This window comes from Macaca mulatta, chromosome 1, assembly GCF_049350105.2.
Source record: "Macaca mulatta isolate MMU2019108-1 chromosome 1, T2T-MMU8v2.0, whole genome shotgun sequence".
In the NCBI taxonomy this organism is placed as follows: Eukaryota; Metazoa; Chordata; class Mammalia; order Primates; family Cercopithecidae; genus Macaca; species Macaca mulatta.
This window is the reverse complement of record NC_133406.1, coordinates 206480711-206498236: the sequence shown is the minus strand read 5'-3', so window position 1 is coordinate 206498236 and position 17526 is coordinate 206480711.

Below are 17526 nucleotides of genomic sequence, written 5' to 3'. Positions count from 1 at the left end.
TTACACTACTTTGCAAGGTTATTGTACAGACATGTGGTGATATGTTTAAAGAGCTTGGTCCATTGTAGGTCCTTAAAATAAGAGTTATAATAAGAATACTGTTACTGTTGCTACTGAGGTAATTATCATGGCACAGATTTAGGCAGGTATGTTGGTGGCCACCAGTTCTGGCTGGTTGGGCAAAAAGCATGCTGGGAGGAAGAGAGAGAAACCCAAATCCTAGTTTTCTAAGTTTGCATCAATTTCACACATTTCCGACCCAGTGCTCTGGAATGAGGAGGGTGGTCTGGTCTGCTGACAGCTGCCCGTAGCTGTAGCATGACAGGCTGAGGACTGGCAGGAAGGCAGCAAAGGAAATAGAGGGAGCTGAGGGATAAGCCACATGGACACAGAGCCCTGGCTGAGCCGCATGAAGTCCTCGAGGGCTTCTGTGACAAGCTCACCCTATGTTTTCTATTGGAATGGGGTTGTGGAAGTAACATGTATCAATGCTGATTGTGTGCCAGGTGGTAGGAACTCGTATTGAAGAGGACATGGTCTGCTAGAGGCATCTGTTCCTTGTGCCACTCAGCATCCTCACTCCTCTTCTGGTTGCTTCTCTCTGGACGACCATCCCCTTAACTAGTCTAAACTTAAATCAATCACTGTGGCTTTCTACTGGCCTCGGTGATTGAATCTGGGAGGAGCATAAGGTCTGATCAGAACCTGTAGGTACAATGAATCTTTCTTGGGGAATCTGAGATGTTTCCTTGGCTAGGCTACAAGCAAAGAGGGTGTGACTGCTAGAACTGCTACAACCCTCTTCCTACTACAAGGGGCATTCCTGTCTGAGAAAAGAGCCAACCTTGAAGACAAAAGTACAGAGATAGAAAAAGAAACCAGGACATGCATGGTGAAATTTCTTGAGCCTCTGCACCAAACTGCACCTGAGGCAAGTCCTATTTCCTGGAACCTAAGAGTTATAAGAGCTACAGATTTCCTTCCACTCCATCCAGTTTGGATTGGGCTTTCTTTAACCAGCAATTGAAGGAAAACTGACTGAAACCAAATCACTGCCTTCAGGGGACCTTACTGTCTAGGTGGGGAGAGAAATAAGAAAATAGGCAGTTTGCTAGCTTCTCCATGCAATAAACATGGGCTGTGGGAGCCACCAGGGCTATGTATGAGCGGGGTGTCCCTCAGTCCTGAAGAAAAGGATGGGCCGACATGTAGGAGTTGGGTGGTTGGTGGGAGCGAGTAATAGCAGAGAATACCTTTGTTCTTACTGGTCAACATTCTCAGTCACTTCCAGCCCTTTCCTACTTCCAGTTTCTAGTGCTTTCTAGTACCTGTTCTAGCCCCTGCTTTTAGATAACTAACCTAATATCCACCCATCTATCCATCCATCCATCCATCCATCCATCCATCCATCCATCCATCCATCCACCCAAGCTTAACTACAGTGTTGCCATCTCTTCCAGCAGGAAAGCTAAATAAGCATGGTCTATGTTTAAGGTCCTAGGAGTTCCATACAGTTGTGCCTTGGGCGCAAGATAATTCAAAACATCATCATGTAGGGCAGCCAACCATCTCTACCTTGAAGTTGACAGAAAGTTTTTGGAGGGAAAATTTAGCAAGATCCAGAGGGAGGGACAGACAGGAGGGAGAAAACTGAGGTGGAAGGTTTTCTTTGTAGGACCACAGTCTCTGCTCTGAGTCAGGTGTTCTGGATGACAAGAACATCCTGCTGACTCTTCCGGGAGCAAGGACTGGGGCTCTTCTTTTCCCGTGCAGTAAGTTTTGCATGAGAGACATGAGGTTAAAAGGCAGACTTACTAATTATGCTGCTCATTCATACCTTCATTCAGCTCATTGCCTGTCCTGTGCTAATTGCAGAGATGCCCGGGACTCATCCCTGTCCTCAAACAACAGATGGTCTCATACTAACAATTAGTTCACACTGGGAGTCTTCTGTGGTACTCAGGTAAGTTTCTCTCTGGCTATCAGTCCTCAGCTTCAAACGTGAGATGGATCCAAGTCTGGCTCCTCTTGGAGTTGAGGGTCTAGTCCTGATGTGAATAATACTAATAATTACATTATTTTTGCTAATTCTGCCAAATCCCATTATTTCGGCACTTTACTTTCTAAATACAAAGTAAATCTTGGTTAATTTAGAAAATTTGGACTGCACACAGGAAAACACAAAGGAAATAAAAATCAGTAACCCACTGCCAAGTGAAAAATCAAGTTAACATTTGGAAAATGCATTTCTAGGTATATACACACACACATTCATAGTGTCATCTATATTGTTTTATAGCCTGTCTTTTTTCACTCAGCCATACGTTATATTCTCTTATGTCAGTAAATATTCTTCTACAACTTCGTTTTAATTATTCCATAGTATTCCATATTATGGATATTCCATAATTTATTTAGCCAACTGCCTGTGCTTGGATATGCAGGTTATTTTTAGTTTTCATTAACATGAATAATGCTTTATTGAATATACTTATACATACATAATTGCACATATATTCCTCTTGATCATTAAGACAAACTCCTAAAAGTAAAATTGCTGAGTCAAGGGTATGGATACACATTTTTAAGGCTTTTGATAGATATTGCCAAATTGCCCTCTGAAAAGGTTATACCGATTTAAGCTCCCACCAGCAGTGTACAAGAATGTCCAATTCCCTATACTTATTGTTTATTTAATTTGCATATCTTTGTTTCCAGTGAGATTAAATTTTTTCTCATATGTGTATTGTCTATCTGTAATTTTTCTTTCGTGAATTGCCTATTGATGTCAATCGCCTATTTTTTATGGGGGTGCTTATCTTTTCCTTTTTGACTTCTGAGAACTCTTCTTGTACGTCAACCTTTTGTCTATAACATATGTTTATTAAATTTTCCCCAGTGCCTCATTTGCCTTTTAATTTTGCTTGTGGTGTTTTTAAACCCAGTGAGGATTTTGTTTTTAAGTAATCAAATTCATCAATCTTTTCCTTTATTGTTTTTGCTTAGAAATGCTTGAATGCTTAGTAATGTGTAGAAAGGCCTAACCACCCCAAGTTGATATAAACATTCTCCTAGAATGTTCTGCTCATTCTTTTATGTTTTAAATTCCTTTTTATTTAACCCTTTAACCACCTGAAATTATTATGTTGCTTGTTCTGCAGTAAAGCTGTAATGGCTATAACTTTAATTACTTTCCGAAATAGTTAAGAAACTTTCCCAATGCTGTATCACCCTTTCTCCCCTGGTTTGAAGCCAATCTATGGGTGTAAACAATACCTGCTAGTTCTAGAGATAACAGTGATTTATCTGAACGGAGTTGTAAACTGAAGATGGGGTGGGGATATCTTTGCCTTAGTTGGGTCCCTGGAGTCCATGGCTATTTATCCAATAATATTTACAAAGTGCCTACAATGTGCATTCTGGGAGTTGCTGGGAAAAGAAGGGAGTAAGACAGCCTTGCTGCTCAGTCTTTCCGATGTCTGTACCAGACATGTAGGAGACACTGTGGTGTACCACGCAGAACCCTCTATAGGACACGGCCAAGGCACTTAATTCCCAAGTGGTCAAGAATGTTAACTGCTGACAGCTTACATTTCCCTCCCTAGAATTTCCCTTCTTCCCCCAAAGGGTACTGCCTGGCCCAGGTTATTTACGTTCCCTGGGGACAGCCCACATCCTACAACTGGTCTATGAGTAGAATCAAAAGCCCACCCCGCTTACCTTAATCCAGGACAACTCTGAAGGGCCACCCAGCTCCAGCGCACCCTGTGGAATCTTCTGAGGTCTCCATTACAACTACTACATCCCAACTCAACCTCTCTCTCTGCCCAGTCCTGTTTCCCTCATTTGTCCCCTTCCAGATGTTCTTGAAACCACTCCCTCTCCCCATAGTCTGCACAATAAAGGCCCTGTATGCAAATTTCCATCTCAGAGTCTGTTTCCCTAAGAACCCCACCTGAGACAAGGTGCAAGGTTGTGGCTTTTGCAAGGCTGAAGAGGGGTGGATGAGAGGGTTACCCCTGGACAACAGCAGGTTGGCCTGGGCAAGGCTCAACCCAGCAGGCTTGGCTCCATCATCTTCATATTCACAAGAACTATATACATCAGGCTTTATCTCTTCAATTATATAATAGGCTCTGAATAGAAGAAGGACCATTTAGCATTAAAATGAGGAGTTTTAGTTTTAGCAACAGAATTATGGTTTCAGAAGTCCTCTCCTGGACAAACTTGCAACTATTAGGCCATGTGCTCAAGGACAAGATACTAATAAATGTCACAATTTAATTGGCTTGTTCTCATCCAGTCCCACCTGGTGGTGCTTCATTTCCCTGACCTGAACAAAACTGGGCCCTTGTACTTTAAGCTTGAAACATAGCTAGGTTCTTCTCTTAGGAATATTCACATAATTGCTTCCATTTCTTGGTGGCTGTTGACATGCATGTGTGTGCGTGTTCATGAAGCATGTGTGTCCATGAAGCATGTGTGTGTGTTTACAGGAGGCTAAAGCCTCAGACTGAAGACTAGGTTCCTCTTTAGTTCAATCACCACAAAGGAGACAGAAACATCCCAGCTCCTGAGACTGTCTACATGTAATCACACATTTTGCTTTTTCTTTTTTGGCTGCAGCAAACCCAACTTTACAACCCCAGACAATAAGATTTATTACCTCATATTACAATCAGGCCAGAGGCAGGGAAGCTCTGGGGTTGATTAATTCAAAAGCCCACAGATGGCATCGAGGAGGACCCAGGCTCTTTTTGTATTTTCTCTCTGCCATCCATGATATCTTGGCTTCGTCTGAAGTCTGATTTTCCCCAGAGTCCTACAGCCATTTCCAATCATCATATCTAGACTTATTGACACTGAGGAAAAGGCAACACCATCTCTTATTTGGGTGTCCTTTTAAGAGTGGGTAGATCTCTCCTAGAAGCAATCCTGCAGATCTTCTTCCCAGGTTACTGCCCAGAGTTGATGGGGATAGGATTAGTTTAGACTCATCAGGATGCACCACTCAGGGTTGTGTCCACTTCCTCGAAGGCACATGGGCAAGTTGGGGAAGGTGGATATCCAACAAAATGGGGGCTCCACTGAAAAGGAGGGAAGCGGGGTGGGAATGGATATTGAGGGTTGGCAATCACCCTGTCTGCCACCCTTACCAGCTCACATGGACAAAGGCTGAGCAAGAATGGTTTGCTTCAAGGCAGTGCAGGGGAGACCTGCAGAACAGGATGGGAAGGTAAGAGGAAAGGAGGACTCTCACACTTCACAAGTGAATCCCCTTGTGTTCAGCTGCTCTCCCCTGCTGTCTGCCCCTCACTAGCTGGGATCCAAGCCCTGATCTGTTTGTCCTGAAATCTTGATCACATCCCATTTTGCTCCATTCTTAAAGATCTGTAGTTGAGTGATCACAGGAGGAATGGCTGGCTGGGAGTAAGACAAAGAAATTCCTGAAGAGTGGGGGTCTCTCTGAGCTGCCCATAGATCTTCTAAGGCTTTGAGGTGATTACAAACAACCTCTAATATCTTTGGGCAGATCTTTAGCATAATCTTTAGACTGTGCTGGTTGGAATAAAGATTGGTAGGGATAAAAGACATCCAAAAGGGGAGGAAGAGGGTGCCACAATCAAACACTGAGCTACCCTGTTTGTCCCTTGCCCATTGGCCCAGACAAGCCACATACTAGGGTAATTAAAACACTCGCAAAGGTGGTTATGCAGCCACAGTTTGTTCATATTTAAGGAATCATGCAAGTCTGGTAGTGACTGGAAGTCTGGGAACAGGTAAATGTCATTCACATTTTCAATCATCACAAGGGGCAAGTTCTATACACCATTGTCTCAACCCAGAAAAGGGTATCCAGTGTCTGTAGGGACTGGACTGTGAGTGCCCAGCCAAGGATGCGAGGCTCACTATTGGTCTGCCTGGGTGCATTTAGAATAAGTCATGTCAGACTGACCTGATTTCCTTCTTTGCCAGGGCCACTTGAGAGCAGGGACATGTGGTAGACACAAGGTCCGTTCCTGCGTGACCTAGCTCTACCCCGCTGCACACTACTGAAAGTCTCGTCTCTTGAGTCAGTCTTGCTCAATGTTGGCAGTGAATTCGGTGCTGCAGAGGTGGTTGTCTGGTCCACCCATTTTGCCTCCTGCTGGGATATGCTGGCGCTATTCACCAAGGACCTGAAACCAGGACACTGGGCTTCTGAGCCCGCTGTCATGCACTCACTCATTCACCTGTTCAGTTTCTTATGCATCCATCTACTACCAAGCATTTACAAATGCTCCCTGTGTGATAGGAATGAAGCCCAATACTGAGGACACAGTGGGGAATGAAACAGACACCGTCCCTGCCTGTGCGGCTCATGCAGTCCAGTGGGGGCAGAAAGGGAAGGTCACCACATCCATTCCCCTGCGTTTGGACGACAAGAGCACTTTTCGAACTTTAGTGTGCACAGAAATCGCCTGGGGCCCTTATTAAAATGCAGATTTTGATTAAACAGACCTGGGACAGACCTGAGGCTCTGCGTGTTGGAGAAACTTCCAGAGGAAACTCATGTCCTTCATCCTTGGACCACACTTTGAGTAGCAAGAGACTACAGCACCTTGTGGGGTGGAGGGTGCTAATTCTCTGTCCTGAGATGGCAAAGCCCCAGCCATCTTGGCAACAGTCTGGTGTCAGATAACTGCTCATGAGTGACACCCTCCAATATGTCTAGAATATCTATCCATCATCAACCTCAGCAGGGAAATTACTCACTCTGGCCAGCTTAGTACTGGTTCTCTGGAGGCTCTTTTGCACATGTGTAGAATCTCTGAGCTCCAAGAACAATGTGGAGAAGATGGTACAGAGCTTATCAATTCAATCAATTTACATATTTCTTTGCCTTCTGTATCTGCTTATCCTCCTCCTCCTCATCAATCATCCTCATTGTAGCTAACACTTAACCTCACACTTCCCACAAACCAGGCGTGTTCTTAGCATATTACTATAGGCATTAACACATTTAAGTGCCACAGTCAAGCCTATGAGGGAAGTACTGCTAATAGGTAGGTATATATTAGTACTCCCATTTTGTTAGCTGGGGAATCTAGGCACTGAGAGGTTAAATAACTTACCCAGATTCACACAGCTAGTAAAAATCTGGGCTTCCTGGCTCCAAAGCCCACACTGTCAACCATTAGCCTCTACATTTTATCGGAGACTATAAAAAGACTTTGCATTCTTCCATTAAGAATTCCAATGAAACGAGCCAAAGCTAAACAGGGGAGAACCTCTGACTCCTCTCTGACAGGTCTTTGCTGTGGCACAGCTTGGGAGGAGGAAGAAGAAGAGGAGGCCGTGGACAGGCAGAGAAAAGCAGAGCTGGGATGCATTGACTGGATGACTTTGAAATCTTGGTGATATTAGATCTGCCTATTAAATTGCCTGTAACTTGTGAGTGGATTTGGGGAGCTAAGTGGAGGTGGAGGTGTGGAGGTAGAATATGGTTGCTCTTGCATAAAGAACAGGCACCAAAGGAGACAAACGCCCTGGCTCTCCTTGCAGATGCTGAAAATTGATACAGTCTAGGCGTGCAAGATGGTGGGCACCCAGTGGTCCCGAGTCCAAATGGGTAATTACCTTTTTTACTCAGTGTGGGTAAGCCCAGAGGTAGGGAGGTAGTTTAGAGAGCACAAGTCTAATTCCACAATTCTATGGAAAGCGCCTGTTATCCAGGTCATGGCACACAACAGCCAAGTGTGCTGCTACCTTTCCCATGACCATCTCAAGCAGCCCAGGTGCTCACTAAGTAAGCTGTAGGGCCCCCTGTGGGTAGATCTGACTGAAGAGGCACCCTGGGGAAGCCAGCCAGAATATCACTTTCGTCTCCACTCTAGCCTCTGCTTCCCAGACATTTTCTCAGTGTGGGATTGATGCCCCGGAGGCAGAGGAGGAACAGGAAATGAAAACCCCATGAAAAATGCAATGACTTCATTTTAAATGTATTAAAGAGCCTGCTCGTTTCTATTACTGTTGTCCCCAAACAATTTTATAAGCTTAACCTGACTTAAGTTGTGCCTTGGGTTTCCCAAACCAACTTTGATTTGTGGGGATAATTCACAACTACATGGAAACAAACTTTGCTCTAAATGTACTATCCCTAGCTGAATCCTCACAAGGATCAGGCTGTGAGGAAAGGCCCATCAGATCACCCAGGCCTCAGAGGCTGGTACTGGGGCCGGGTGAGTGCAGTGGTGTGGGCCATCTGACCCTGGATGTTGCTGCTTTGTGTGACATGAAGTGAGCCCAAATGCAGCACAATCCCCCAGCTTCCTCTGACATTAGCATCCAGCCCTTTCTTACCCTGTAGGTGCCTGCAGCCCTTGCTTACCCTTACACATCAGGGAAGAAGGTAATTTCAGGGACAAATGAGCCACAATTTTCCCCTTTCCTTCTAATGTTCCATGTGACCCAAAGTTTGTAACTGTATGTCTCTGGAATTATCTTTTCTGCTTCTGAAAAGTGGAAGAAAACTTTGGCTTTTGAGTAACATGAAAAGAAACTTGATTTATCAAGAGACAGAGGCTCCTCTACGTAAGCCTTTCTAAGCTTTGGGAACTTGGGTCACTCATGTCCCCTCTCTGGGCCCTAGAGTCCTAGTCTGTAAAACAAGAGGATTGGGCTAGATGGGTTTCAAAAACACTCACCTTCATTGAATTAGTGAGCATGTCAGTGAATGGGAACTTCAGGTGGGGGTGGCAGAAAATGGGGCTGGAGAGACAATGAGGGAGCAGATGGTGGTAGAGTTCGGGCTGGTGGGGTGTGGACTGGCGCAGTGACATTGCGGAGAAAACTCAGGATGCCCTATGAACCCGCAATCCCACATGGAAATTCTCACACCAATCCAAAGGGGACATGTACAATAATATGCATGGCATGTGCTATTTGTCAGGGAGAGAGCTGGAGGTGAGTTTAGTGTCCTTGCAAGGCAGTGGAAGTGATGGAACTAAGTGTATGTGCACCAACAGGGACAGAAGTTAACACGGTGAATGAAAAAATAAGAAACACGTCAAGGTCTTAACACAGTATTGCTTATGCAGATGAAAACAATTCTTATTTTCCAAAGTTTCGTACAAACTCAAGGATACCCATACAACACATGTGTGTGGCTGCCTATAATAGGGAGAAGAATAGTGACAAAAGAGGATACACATCAATCAGAAAGATCCTGACATTAGTCCCCCACAGACCAAGGAGTATTTGACCCTGATTAACTTGACCCTTTTTATACCAGATTCACAAAAAGAACTCCAAACAAACAAAACAAAAATCCCACACTAACAAAAAGCATTCCTGTATAGGTGATGGGAGACAAAAGAAAAATATTTTTGTTCTTTGTTTCTGTTTCTGTAAGCGGGAGAGCGATAAAATTTTACTTATGTTTTAGACTTCTCAGGTGCTTATGAAAAGAATGGACTCAGGAGAGGGAGGGTCTGGCATTGGGGAGGGCTGTGAGGAGGGCTGCAGCCAAGTCTAGGGGTCAGTGGTAAGGCTTGAATGAAGGTCATGGCCAGGTGGGGTTGGGATAGGGAGGGGCAGGTAAACCACCACCATTAGGCCATTTGAGAAGGGTACAGGCTTGTGAGCTTCTGAGTCACCTGATGAGTCACAGAGGAGGCCAGATCTGGTGTAAGGGACAATAGTATGGACCTGTTCAGACTTGGGCAGGGGCAGTAAGGAAGTAGAACCTGGGTGGGCTACTCCCCAGTAGCTCAGTCCCTTTGGGAGGGCACACAAGACCCCAGGGCCAGGAGGGCATCCCCAGAGGCTGAGCTGAGAGGTGCCCACAGACAAGGCACCTAGGGCTAGGAAACAGGGTTAGGTGCTGCTTGCAGGTCCTGTGTGGACAGGGAAGAGGAACCAGATCGTATTATTTTGTCCTTCGCCTGATTCATATTCTCCTTCTGACTCAGCCCATTCATCAAGCCCTGAGTGGCAGGGCTTTCCATCCATTACCACATGTAATCCTCACGCCATCCTTACAAGGTTAGAGCTACAGAGGTCGGCCGGGCGCGGTGGCTCAAGCCTGTAATCCCAGCACTTTGGGAGGTCGAGACGGGCGGATCACGAGGTCAGGAGATCGAGACCATCCTGGCTAACATGGTGAAACCCCGTCTCTACTAAAAAAAAAAATACAAAAAACTAGCCGGGCGAGGTGGCTGGCGCCTGTAGTCCCAGCTACTCGGGAGGCTGAGGCAGGAGAATGGCGTAAACCCGGGAGGCGGAGCTTGCAGTGAGCTGAGATCCAGCCATTGCGCTCCAGCCTGGGCGACAGAGCGAGACTCCGTCTCAAAAAAAAAAAAAAAAGAGCTACAGAGGTCAACCTTGACCCTGGGCTTTTAAACAGATTTGGACGCTGCACCATGTAGGTGCCTTCCCCAGCTCCTAGCAAGCACTGCAGACCTTTCTATCTTGTCCACTCTTTCCTCATGCCGTGCCTGGCTCCACTACTCTTACCTTGCTTGTTTCTTGAACTCCACCCTGGAAAACATTGGCTAACCAGCTCCCCAAAGACACACCTTATTCCTATCATCTGGCTCCTCCCCATCCTGTCCATTTATCTCTGACCATCAAGACTCTGAAGCTTTTCTAGCAATTGTCAGTCAGGAAGGTGAATCGACTCTCGCAAGACCACACAGTCGGGGCAGCTGGGTTGAACTCAAGGGCAGTGACTCCAGATGCAGCACTCTGGACACTCTCTGGGCTATGGGGAAAGAGAGTCAGGGTGGCCCTGAGGTCAAGCTGCTGATTTCCAGAGACCCTGGTGTTTGCTCCCTGCCTGGATTCTGAGAATTATTGGAAATAGAGGAAATGTCTTTCCGTGGCAGATGAGACTCACAGTCGATTTCCCAGGAGGAGCCCAACAAGGCCCTTGAAACGTGGACATCAAGGAGGAAAATCAATCGTCTTTTAAGTTTTCACCTTGATGATTGATCTGCTGCTTCTAGGCCCTTTTTTTTCTCTCTCAAGTCTTCAGACGTGGCCTCTCTCCCTTCGCCTTTTTTCCCGTCTCGTCTTTAAAGTGTAGGGTTTTCTGATTCTGATCTGAAACCAAAATACACCGCCTTATGCAAACTGACCAGATATTGGTCACATGATTCCAAACTTTTTATTTTCTCTGAAGGAGGCCCTAGTTAGCCCATAGCGGGGACTCACATTTGCCGAGTCCCTGCTTGTGCCAGGTCTTTTTGCAAGCATAACATCACCTCATAGCTAATTCTCCCCCAAAGCCTGTCCAGATGGATTTTATTGACTCCAGATCTCAGATAAGGACACCAGAATTCAGGGGAGAGAAGCAACCTGCCTGATACCATACACACGGTTTGCAGGTGGTAAGACAGAACTGAAACAGAAACTGTGCTTGTCTGCCTCTTTTCTCAGGACCAGGACTGAGCACCCCAAGTGGAATGGGCACTTCAGCTGGGCAGTGTTAGAATCTCTCTTGACCTTGACCACAAAGAGGTTGAGTTCTTTAGGAAACCAGCTCCTAAATAACAGAGGGGCTGTAGGGGGCTGTGTATTCATTCAGTATTTACTAAATGCCACCTCTTTCCCCAGGCACTCTGCAGGGCACCGAGGGCAGAGACACGAGCAATATAGAGATTCCTTTCTCTGCAAGCATTACAGTCTAGTAGGAAAGCTCACTAAGAAAACATGACCAAGTGACATAAGAGCTGCAGCAGGGGAAGTACAAGGCATTTGGGAGCATACACCAAGGACATCCAGTCTCATCCAAGGAACGATTGGATGAGGAGTCCCAAAGAAGAGACTGATAATCTGAGATCACCACTTTGCTATAGAATGGGTGAGAGTTAATCTGGCCAAGTGGGGCAGTGGGACTGGGGTGGGTGTGCCCGTCGGAGTGGGCAACAGCAATCACAGTGAAACTTCAACATCTTCCACCATGAGCCAGGTAAGTCCCTTAGGACAGGGACTGTTCTAAGCATCTGACATGTGTTAAGTCATTTAACCCTCACAGAAGTGCCATGGTAAAAAGCCCAGAGGAAGAAAGAGGTTTAGTAGGTCTGAGGCAGATGCTTAGGGAGAGAGGATGCTGCAGAAAAAAAGCAGGAACATAGACAAAGTAAACAGGGTTGCCAGATAAAATTTGAGATGCTCAGTTTGAATTTCATATAAACAACAAGTTTATTTTTAGTATATCTCAAATATTGCATGAGTTATACTTATGCTAAAAGAATTGAGGTTTATCTAAAATTCAAATATAAATGGGTGTCCTAGATTTCTATTTGTTAAATATGGCAACCTTTGTTTGTAAGCCACATTGAAGGCTTCAGCCGCTGGCCTCAGAGCAGTGAGGGCTCTTGGAAGGTTTTTAAGGAGAGTGGCATGGCCAGCTCTGTGCAGTAGAAAATCGCTTTGGCTGCATTATGGAGAGAAGCCCAGAGGTAGGGAGGCAGTTTAGAGAGGCCAAGTCTAATTCCACAATTCTATGGAAAGCACCTGTTATCCAGGTCACAGCACACAACAGCCAAGTGTGCTGCTTCCTTTCCCATGCCCATCTCAAGCAGCCCAGGTGCTCACTAAGTAAGCATTGAACACCTGCAACGTGCCAGGTGCTGTCTGGGGAATGACAGAGCACATGATTGGTTACTTGCCCTCCTGGAGATCCCAGAACGGCTCTTGAACCTGGTTAGACCAGTGCAGCGATAATGTGATAGGACCCTGAAGAGCCCAGTAACGGGCTTCTAAATCAGGCCTTGGGCAGTGAGCCACAGAGCAAACCAAAGAAGGCTTTAGGGAGGCTCGAGCTGGGTTTTGAAGGATGCATTAGGAATTCAGTTCTCTCTGCTACAGCTGCTAAACTGTATCCTAACTAACACTGTCTTGGACTGTGCCTGTTTCTGTACCCCTGGCTCTGTGAATCGGTCTGTGCATAGTTAGTTGTATCTTCTACTTTATATTAAAGGAACGTGTTTCCTTTTCCTGTGGTTGTTGGCATCTTTCCATCAATCACATCACTGTCACCTTGAGATAGTCACACCCCAGTGAATAAGGGAACAGCATTCAAGCCATGGAAATGGCTTATGCACCAGTGTGGAGACAGAGAGCAGAATGATGCCTTCTGGAAAGTGTGAGGAGCTCTCTGGAATTGGAGGGGCCAGTGAAGTGAGGGGGACAATAGTAAGAGCTGGCAAGACCAAGCTGGCAAGACCTAACAGTAGTAAGAGCTGGCAAGACCTGGAATTGGAGGGGCAGGTGGGTGAGGGGAACAGTAGTAAGAGCTGGCAAGATCTAGATCATGAAGAGCCCTGTGCCTTAAGACATGGAAACTTTCACTAAATACTTGTGGAGATACACTGGAGGGTTGCAAGCACGGGACTGACATGATCAGATAGGAGGTTCTCAGGAAACACTCAGAAGACATCTCTGGCTGCATTTTGGAGGGTGGTTTGAAAATAATCTACCGCTGGTGAGAGAACATGGGACACTGGGTCTTGGAAGGAGACAGCAGCAAATCAGAGGGAAGAGACTCTTCTCTGGGTGGGTTTTGGAGCCACCCCTCTTCTCATTCAGGAAAGAGAGAAACCAAGAGACAGAGAATGCCAGAGAGTGGCCAGGGCCTGGTCTGTCCTTATTTATAGGTCTGAATTCACATCCAGTGGATTTTGAAGGTCTCTTTCCACCCAAGGACTTGAGAGCTGCTATAAGGCATAAGAGAGACTTCTCACTGTATTGGCTAAGCTTTTCCTGAAATCTTGCTACATCCAAACCCCCACAAATGTAGTAGCTGAAAACAGGAGTCACTGGTTGGTATAACTGGTGGAACTAGAGCCATTGTAAGGGAGGAGTATATATTTATTACTTTTATTTGGAGTTGCACCTATTTTCAAGCTGCGGATCTGTAGGTTAGTTGGAGTGCCCTTGCTTCAGACCCTAGGTCTGCAGGTCAACTGAAGAAATTCTGCCCCATGTATCTTATTCTGGAGCTCAGAATGTTCTCACCATGTAAGTTGAATGTTCCCAGAGAGCCAAGAAGAAAAGTGTTAAGGCATCTCATCTTAACACTTGGACCTCATTCATTGCTACCCAGATTCTGTTGGTCAAACAAGTCCCATCGTCAAGGGGGTGGGAGGCTATATTCCTCTCACAAAGATGGAGGAGAAATTACATGTTGAGCAAATATTAACCATCACAGTTACTACCGAGGAGCACTTACTAACCCAAGGTCTGATCACAACAGGAGAAAGTGACACACATGCGGTCATACCCTTCATTATGACGTGAGTGCTCTATGTCCTGGGATTCCAACTGAAGACCAGCATGCCTGCAAGAAGTCTAACCCTCTCCTGGTCTTTCCAAGAAAGGCATCTTGAATGAGGGCCAGAAATTAGGTAGGATTTGCATGTATTTTACAGGGGAAAGAGTACAGCAAAACTTGCAGCTTTATAATGAATAGTATTCACCCCAAAATTAAAGCATAGTCGAATGAATACTGAGACTGGTTCACTAGAGATCTATTTTGATGGGAGACAGAGGAGCCTATTGGGAAGTGAGTCACCCCAAGGAAAGAATGGGTGAGATGCATAAAGTGGTGAGTGGTCCACAGGGCGATATGAGAAGGGGGAGCTCCTAGCAGAGTGACTCATCTATTGCTCAGTGCCATTCAACTTCATGAACCCCTGTCTGGGTACAGGGTGAAAGGACTTTCATGGAGAGTGAACAACTTCGCAGTGCTTTTGCTGTATGGTTTCTAGAAGCTTTGGAACCAGGACTTTTTACAGCAACAAGTATGTATCAGTATAAGGTTCAACTACATATAAAGACCCAAAATGAAAGTGGCTTAAACAAACTTGTGTGGTGGTTCCATGGTGTCATTATGGAGCAAGACCCTGTCATTCTCAGTAGGTGACTTCCATTCTCAAGGCCATCTCATGGTCTAGGAGGGCTGCTGGAGCTCCAACCATCACACCTGCATTCCAGACAAAGTAAGAAGGAGGGGAAAAGGAAGTGAAAGGGTGTATCTTCATTGTTTTAAGATGTCTTTGAAGTTTCACATTGCATTTCTACTTCAATTCTATTGGTCAGAACTTACTTTCAAAGCTACTTGTAGCTGCAAGGACTACTGGGAAGTAGGATCTTTTCACTGGATGGCAATATGTCTAACTAAAAGTTGAAGATTTTTAATAAGAAAAAAAATGATAATGGAAGACCACAGCATTCTCTCCCACAGGGAGAAAACACCAACATAGATACCCTTGATGTTGGGTGGCATTAACTTGATCTAGAGTTGGCAGTTCTTCTGATTGAAGCACTGGTATCTTCAGTATTACTGCAAGAACTGACTAGTTTGCTATTGTGAGTATCAGAAGTCATCCCATAGTGACCTAGAGTGGAGAGGAGAAACAGGAAGGACATTGATGGTTGCCAAGAAAAATAATATGTAGGCACAAGTGGACCCTAGCAGGAGGCTCCCGGAGAGCCCCACAGAGTCTGTTAGGATTAAACTAGGGAAATACTGTATGTGCCTGAAATTGTGAGCTCCTTCCTATCCCAGATGGGATAATCCAGGAGCCAAAAGTTATAAACCTTAGTCTAGACCCATTGCTGTGTTTCCTCGGTCACACAGCATCCCACACCCTCCACCTCCCTGCGCCCCGTGACTCTGCCCTGGATTCTTCACTGTCTGTGTTACTGAGCTATGGAAATTGTGTTCTGATCCACAGGGACTTCTTAAAGCTAAGAGCTTCTTGTGGGACCTGAAATTGTCCTCACAGTGATTTCATTCAAAGTAATAACAGCATCAGGTGCTATAGAAATCTCATCCTCATGATCATAAGCATTTATAATAGCCCATCATTGAGCAAGTGCTTACATTGGAGAGGAATTTCCATGGAGAAAGTCAGTCTTTCCAAAAATGTTAATTTTTTGTGTGAGGAAATTAAATGAGATGCCAAATTGTCTCTGTCATTATGTTGCCCTTCCCTCCTGAGCATTTTAGGCTCTGATCAGTATGACATTTTCACATGCAGCAATGCAGATGGGGAAATTTGCCTCCTGATGGAGACCCCTCATTTGCCCATTACCAGCTCTGCATAAGCAATCAATCGCCTGCTCCAATTTTAGGGCAGTCAGAGCATCAGAGCAGAGTTAGAGACCTCCAGACCCTGAAGATTTGGCCACTTTTTGAGAGGTGAACAAGGGAAACTCTCCCTGTAACAACAAATAAAATCAAGCCTCTGAGAGACAACAGTCTTGGAATATGTGCATGAGGAATTTGAGGACACCCAAGTCCTGACTTATCTTGTTCCTTCATGAAAGACCAATCCCGGGTGATGTCCCTTAGTCTCCTTAGCTGTGGCCAGCTTCTCTTTATGATCCATTCCAGTTTCACACCCTGATCTGCTGCCTCAAGCTACATTGGGAAACACCCTTGGGGACCCTGGGGAGCCAGTCCTGAGCACACCCCAGCTCTCTCACCTACTCACCTCAAGAGTAAACCCAGGCATCCAGAAAGGGGTCGTGTGCACAGAGCTATTGCACCCCTTGGGTACTCTAGTCATCTCCTCTAGGGATTACAAGCTTCTCAAAGTCCTAAGAAAAGTATGAGGCATGAAAAAGGAAACTATTGACTTCAAAATGCAAAAAGAAAGCAGCAAAATCAAAATTAATGTGTTTATGTAAATGTCTATGAAGTATAGCATTATGTCACCTTCATTAATTGTTAAATTTAATATTCATAAAAATGTCATTACACTTAAAAGCTATTTGCAGGTTAAATAGTTACTCAGAGCCAAATTATTTTAAAAGCAAAATCATAAAAATGCCTTCAATTTTTACAGCAAAAATTTATATTTGATGTGGGATGTGGGTATATTTAAATATGTTTGATGTGGTGTAGGGTAGAAACTCCAGAAATGAGCACTTAGGGCCTTTGAAAGTCATAAAATGCCTGCGAGTATGTGGTCTTGAAAGAATGTAATTAAATATTAAAGAATCTGTTAGATTGTACACCAAGGCACCTAAATGCCACTATGGCAGTGGTTACACAGATGATAGCAAACAATGGATTAGCATGCAACCATTAAAAAGAATGAAGTGAACCTGTATGTGCTAATAGAAGAAGATATCCAAGATACAGTGTTACGTGAACAAAGCAAGTTGTAGAACAACATCTACAGTGTGATTTATTCTGTGTCAAAATACTTTGTGTGTGTGTGGACACAAATAATTATGTAAATGTATACTGTTATATAGGTGAAAAAAGTGTTAAAGGATCCACAGAAAGCAGTAATTTACCTCTGAAGATCAGAAATGAAGGGTTAGGAGATAGGGGACATCTATTTTCATGTTTACAATACTCTATAATATTCATCTAAATTGCAAGAAAAAAATGATAGGTGCATATATTACATCTATAATTTTGAAACAACAACAAAATTGCAGAAGGGAGTGATATGCAGGAAGACTTGAAAGGGAGAAGTTTGTCCATGGGCTACACCTCCGAGCACAGCTGACGTGGCTACA